Genomic DNA, 6,909 nt, shown 5'->3' with positions numbered 1-6,909 from the left:
ATCTATCTATCTATCTATCTATCTATCTATCTATCTATCTATCTATCTATCTATCTATCTATCTATCTTTCAATCTATCAATCTACATATGCTTATTTGCTTTACCATCTGAGTGACCTTAAGCATTTATTTACCTTCTATGTAGTATGCAAGACACTGTGTCAGACACACAGATAAAATTAGACAAAGCCTACCCTTAAAAAATTTACATCCTGCTCAGTGGATTAAGAGCCACTCTTAGAGATGGGAGGTCTTGGGTTCAAATTTAGCTTCAGACACTTCCTAGCTGTGTGAACCCTGGGCAAGTCACTTCACCCCCATTGCCTAGCCCTTTCCACTCACATGGTATTTATTCTAAGAGGGAAGGGAAGGGTTTTTTGTTGTTGTTTTTTAAATTACATCCTACTCTGGGTCAGGGGTGGGGGGGAGATAAAATGATCCAACATAGGTGGGCAAGACATTTATTCTTTACTATGTGCCAAGCCTGGTGTCAAGCACTAGAGATAAAAATACAAGCAAAGGAGACAGCCCTTGCCCTCCAGCAGCTTACATTCTATTAAGGAAAGACAACGTAAAGGAGTTTGGGAAGGAGGGAAAACCAGTGCCATAGAATGATAAAGAGATAGACAGGAAGTAAGGTGGTCTGTTCCTGGCAAATTAAAAGCTCACTGATTAGTGCTGTTTGGGGGCTGTTAGATGGTGCAGGATAGAGTCAGGAAGACTCATCTTTTATAAATTCAAATCTAGCTGGATGACGCTGGACAGCTCACTTATCCCTGTTTGCCTCAGTTTCCTCATCTATAAAATGATCTGGAGAAGGAAATGACAAGCCACCCCAGTATCTCTGCCAAGAAAATCCCAAATGGGGTCACGAAGAGTCAAAGATGACTGAAAAATAACTGAATAACAATAACAATCAATGACCCACGAGTGGAGTCCAAGGTTGTAGTAGGAAGGAGATGAGGATGATGCTGGTGAGACTGGTGGAACATAGTGGAAAGCCTGCAAAGAGGGGAGGGCACTAGCAACTCAAGATCAGAAAGGGATTCCTTTAGGAGGCCTCTAATTGAGGTGCCACCCAAGGGCTTCCAAAAGGCAGAGATGACGAGAGGGGAGAACATTCCAGGCACAGAAGGACATAAAGATACCAGAGGTGGGAATGTCACATTCAGGGAATAGGAAAAAAGCCAGTTTGGCAGGAATACAGAGTCTTTCAGGGGCATTATTTGGCCCCAACTGTCAAATCTGTAAAATAAAGAGGCTGAGGAGGGAATCTTTAATGGTCTTAGCTTTCCATCCTTCCAGAGCACACTGCCAATGAAGGCTTTGAGACCTGGAGTTGGAAGGGACTTTTTAGAGGACATCTGGTCTACCCTCTCATCTTACAGAGTAGATGAGAGGTAAAAGGTCACAATCATTAAGCAACAAAGGAGGAATTCAACCAAAATCTGGAGTCCAGCACTAGCACGCTTTCCATTTGTTGTTTGGTTGTTTTTCAGTCATCTTTGGCTCTTCATGACCCCATTTGGGATTTTCTTGGCAGAGACCCTGGAGTGGTTTGCCATTTCCTTCTCCAGCTCATTTTATAAATAGAGAAACTGAGGCAAATAGGATCAGTTTTCTTGGGAGAGACCCTGGAGTGGTTTGCCATTTCCTTCTCCAGCTCATTTTATAAATGGAGAAACTGAGGCAAATAGGATCAGTTTTCTTGGGAGAGACCCTGGAGTGGTTTGCCATTTCCTTCTCCAGCTCATTTTATAAATAGAGAAACTGAGGCAAATAGGATCAGTTTTCTTGGGAGAGACCCTGGAGTGGTTTGCCATTTCCTTCTCCAGCTCATTTTATAAATGGAGAAACTGAGGCAAATAGGATCAGTTTTCTTGGGAGAGACCCTGGAGTGGTTTGCCATTTCCTTCTCCAGCTCATTTTATAAATAGAGAAACTGAGGCAAATAGGATCAGTTTTCTTGGGAGAGACCCTGGAGTGGTTTGCCATTTCCTTCTCCAGCTCATTTTATAAATGGAGAAACTGAGGCAAATAGGATCAGTTTTCTTGGGAGAGACCCTGGAGTGGTTTGCCATTTCCTTCTCCAGCTCATTTTATAAATAGAGAAACTGAGGCAAACAGGGTCCGTTTTCTTGGCAGAGACCCTGGAATGGTTTGCCATTATTTCCTTCTCCAGCTCATTTGACAGATGAGGAAACTGAGGCAGGCAGGTTAAGGGACTCATCGGATCATACAACCAGCGTCTGAGGCCCATCATGCCATTCAATTCCCTTAGTGCAATGTAAGCTCAGTGAGGTCAGGACTATTCCTCAGTTTTTGTCTTTGGAACCTTTACTGGCCGCCGGTTCTCCCCGTCACTCAGGAAATGACCTCCTTCAAGTCCTCTGATTTTGAGGTCGTTTTTCTCAGTCACGGGCCTTTGCCAAGGGTGAGAGCAGAGCTGGGAGCCCAGCACAAGGCAGGGCAGGGACGGAGGGGTTTCAGAGGCAGACATCAATGTACGTATTTCCCAGGCTTGTGCTTTCCTTGTTTCAGGGTCCCCCGAGGTGAGAATTTCTCCTCCCTGTGCTGACTGGCACCTGCTTTGCTGCGCCCTGGAAGATGAAGTTATTTGCTTTGAGGCACGACGGGTACGTGTTAGAGGCCAGATGGAAACCTCCAGGCCTTCCTGACGCCACAGCCCGCTCTCTGCTCTCTAGCCACAACTCCCTGTTGTTTCTCTGCCCGTATTCAGCAGGCGCTTAATCACTGCTCCCTGAAGTGGGCGGCTCTTTCTTTTTTGCCTGCCTTCTTTTCCTGAAAGCTCCCCAGGAGCAGGACCTGGCGCAGAGCTCGTCATGGAGGGCTTCCCAGACCTCCTTTGTGCGTTGGGACTTCCCGTAGGAAGCCCAGAGGGAATCCCCCATCTCCAAGCCCTGTCCTCGGCCTCCTGGGAGCAGGTGAGCCCGGAGGCAGCAGAAGACGAGGAAGGGCTCGGACTCAGTCTCTCAGGCCCCTCTCTGTGTTAAAGCCCCTGAACATGGAGAGCCCGGGAAGGGAATGCTGTGGGTTCTGAGGCTTCGGGAGGAACGGAGCGGCCCAATTGGGCCCAAACCGAGGGCTCTGAAACCCCCTCCGTCCCTTCCCTGCCTTGTGCTGAGCTTTAGCTCTGCTTGCACCGGCCACTCCCTTGGCAAGGGCCCGTGACGGAGAAAAACGACCTCAAAATCAGGGACTTGAAGGAGGTCATTTCCCGTGTGATCGGGAGAAGGGAGAGCCAGGAAATCTGCTTCTGATGTCTCGGGGAAGTCAGCAGAAGTCACCTGGCTCCAGCAGGAGGTCGGGCCCGTGGGAAATGGGGGTGGCTGCCTTAGACCCCAGCTCCCCACCCCTGTCAGACGCCAAGTCCCTGAGCTCCCGGGAGGCTGAGAATTTCAAGTAGCCCAAAGGATCCTGGAATTTAGGGGTACCCAGGCCTTAGCATGGAACATGTCAGAATTTCAGGGCAGCCTAGAGATGGAAGATCCTGGGTTCAAATCTGGTCTCAGACACTTCCTAACTGTGTGACCTTGGACAAGTCACTTAAATCCCCATGGCCTAGCCCTTTACCACTCTTCTGCCTTGGAACCAAAAACACAGGATCGATTCTGAGACAGAAGGTAAGGGTTAAAAAAAATTTTTTTTTTAATGTCAGAATTTCAAAGAAGTTTAGACTATCATGCCTTAGAAGGAGCTTAGAACCTAGAATATCCGAGTTGAGAGGGCACTGATAACTGGGAATGTTGCAGCAGAAAAAGAAGGCTTGAATAGAAAATGTCAGAGCTGGGAGAGGGCGTTTAGAACAGGAAAAGCGAGAGCAAGAGGAGCCCTAGAAGAGGGAATGTCAGAGCTCCGATGGGGCCTTACTTAGAACGTGGAATGCTAGAGCAAGGAAAATCTTAGGAACAGCCTGGCTGGGAGGGTCCTTAGAACAGGGAATAGCAGGGTTGGGAGGGGTCTTAGAACAGGGAATGCTAGAGAAGGGAGAATCTAAGGAACTTCAGGTCTGGGAGGGGTCTTGGAACAGGAAACAGCTGGGCTGGGAGGGGGTCTTAGAATAGAGAATAGAAGGACTAAGAGGGGGTCTTAGGGAATAGAAGGACTAAGAGGGGGTCTTAGAACAGGGAACAGAAGGACTAAGAGGGGGTCTTAGAATAGGGAATAGAAGGGCTGGGAGGGGTCTTAGAACAGGAAACAGCTGGGCTGGGAGGGGGTCTTAGAACAGAGAATAGAAGGACTGGGAGGGGTCTTAGAACAGGGAATAGAAGGACTAAGAGGGGTTCTTAGAACAGGGAACAGAAGGACTAAGAGGGGGTCTTAGAACAGGGAACAGAAGGGCTGGGAGGGGTCTTAGAGGTCATCCCATCTAGCACTCATTTTACAGAGGAGAAATTCCCTCCTCAGGCTTCAGTGATGAGCGCAGAGTCCGCAGGTGGTTCTAATAACAGCTGACATGGACCCAGTATGCCTTTTTTACCAAACATTTGACATGGATTATCTCATTTGATTCTTCCAACATCATAAGTATTACCTCCTCCATCTTACAAAAGGAAACTGATCCTCAGAGGTGAGGTTCCTCACTGGAGAAGCTTCAGAGGCAGGATTTGAACCCAGATCTCTCCTGACTTCAGGTTCAACATTCTTACCTATTACTCTGCCAAACTGCCTTTCAGTTAGTCCCTTTGATTAAGCTGGAAGACCCAGCTCCCATTCTGTCTGAAAGGCAGACTGAGGTCTCTCTCCATTCCCAGGCCAGGGTACTTTCGCCTCTCCTTCAGCTTCCCTGAGGGGCTTTCCTGGATGTTCTTCCTAAAAGGCAGAGATTGTCTCATGTTTGCACTTAGCACAGGACCAGGACAACAATCAATCTTCAAGGATTTATGAAATTTCCAAGTACACAGTAAGTGCTTAATAAATGCCCAGTGATTGACTGAAGGAGCTCCAGAGTGGCCAGCAGCAGCGACAGCAGGAGGTGACCCCTGCCAGCATTCACCACTGTGGCCCAAAATACAAAATGAGGAAAGCTCCTCCCTTTAAAATGGGAAAACAAAGTCATATGTGAAGCCTTTTCTTTCCTGCTGGCTGAATGGGGTGCCCTCGTGTGTCTTTCCCTTGTAATATCACTTTAGGTCCTTCAAAGGACAGCCCTGAGCTTCAGTGCAGCTCCCCCTCCCCGTGCCCATGTCTTCCTTCCTGCTCATTCTCGAGGGCTGCCCAGGGGCCAGCGGGTGACCAGCCCAGCCCCGAGACTCTGGTTTTGGGGAACAAGGTCAGCTCTTTCCTCCTCAGAGCTGGAGGAGATCTTAAAGTCATTTAGTCCAATCCCTTCATTTTAATTTTTTTTTTTAAAAGAAAACCCCAACCTTCTGTCTTAGAATCAATAGATTAAGTATTGGTTCCAAGGCAGAAGAATAGTATGGTCTAGGGATTGGGGAATAAGTGACTTGTCCAGAGTCACACTCTAGTAATTGTCAAATTTGAACCAAGGACCTCTCAACTCCAAGCTTGACTCCAATCCATTAAGCCATCTAACTGCCTCCAATCTCTCTATTTAAAAAATGACTTAGAAGAGCAGCTAGGTGGCATAGTGGCTAAAACACCAAGCCTGGAGTTGGGAGGACATGGGTTCAAATCTAGCCACTTCCTAGCTGGGTGACCCTGGGCTAGTCACTTAACCATCTTTGCCTAGCCTTTGCTGCTCTTCTGGCTTAGAAGTGATGCTAACACAGAAAGCAAGGGTTTAAAAAACAAAATTTAAAAAATTGTAAAGCATTAAGAGTTAAAGAATAAGGATTAACCCTAATTCTAATCACCTCATTTTATTTATTATTATTCATATTTATTATTCATTCTATTTATTTATTTTTTTAACTTTTTTTTTAACCTTTAACTTCTGTGTATTGGTTCCTTGGTGGAAGAGTGGTAAGGGTGGGCAAGGGGGGGGTCAAGTGACTTGTCCAGGGTCATATAGCTAGGAAGTGTCTGAGATCAGATTTGAATCTAGGACCTCCCGTCTCTAGGCCTGACTTTCAATCCACTGAGCTACCCAGCTGCCCCTTATTATTCATTTTCTTTTCTTTTTTTTAAACCCTTAACTTCTGTGTATTGACTTATAGGTGGAAGAGTGGTAAGGGTGGGCAATGAGGGTCAAGTGACTTGCCCAGGGTCACACAGCTGGGAAGTGTCTGAGGTCAGATTTGAACCCGGGACCTCCTGTCTCTAGGCCTGGCTCTCAATCCACTGAGCTACCCAGCTGTCCCCTTATTATTCATTTTAAATAGGGAGAATGGAGGTCTTTGATGCTGAACTAACTTGCCCAAGTTTACAGAGTAAGTAGCAGAGGCAGGATTTGTACCCAGGACCCTCTGACCTGGCCAGTCAGCCAGCCAACTCCAGTTATCACCAACGAAATGGGATGGTGCAGATGACTTTGGGCCTTTAGGGGCGGACAGAAATATTTCCTAGCTGTGTCCACTTGGAGCAAGTTCCTTTCCACTCTGGCTCTCATGTCTTCGTGTATCAGTCGGAAGGAATGGCACTTGCACAGTCTCCACCCGTTTAACCAATGTTTAATAAATGGCAGTCTCGGGCAGAGCCCCGTGCTTGGGGAGGTGCAAAGTCTGGACTGGAAGATTATGGAATCTAGAACAAAAAGGGACATCTGCCAAGGTCAAATGAACAATGGTTCCCTCACTGAGTATTTATCAGAGGCGGAACTTGAACTCAAGTCTTCCTGACTCCCAGTTCAGACCTCTGTCCACTATAGCACACTTCCTCTGACATCTTTATTTTTTGGACCAGACCTATGACTTCTTTGGTGTAATAATAGCTAACATTTATGTAATACTTATATGCCCAGGCTCTGTGCTAAACACTAGACAAATA

The sequence above is a fragment of the Gracilinanus agilis genome, chromosome 1 (assembly GCF_016433145.1).
Source record: "Gracilinanus agilis isolate LMUSP501 chromosome 1, AgileGrace, whole genome shotgun sequence".
Lineage (NCBI taxonomy): Eukaryota > Metazoa > Chordata > Mammalia > Didelphimorphia > Didelphidae > Gracilinanus > Gracilinanus agilis.
This window is presented reverse-complemented; position numbering follows the sequence as displayed.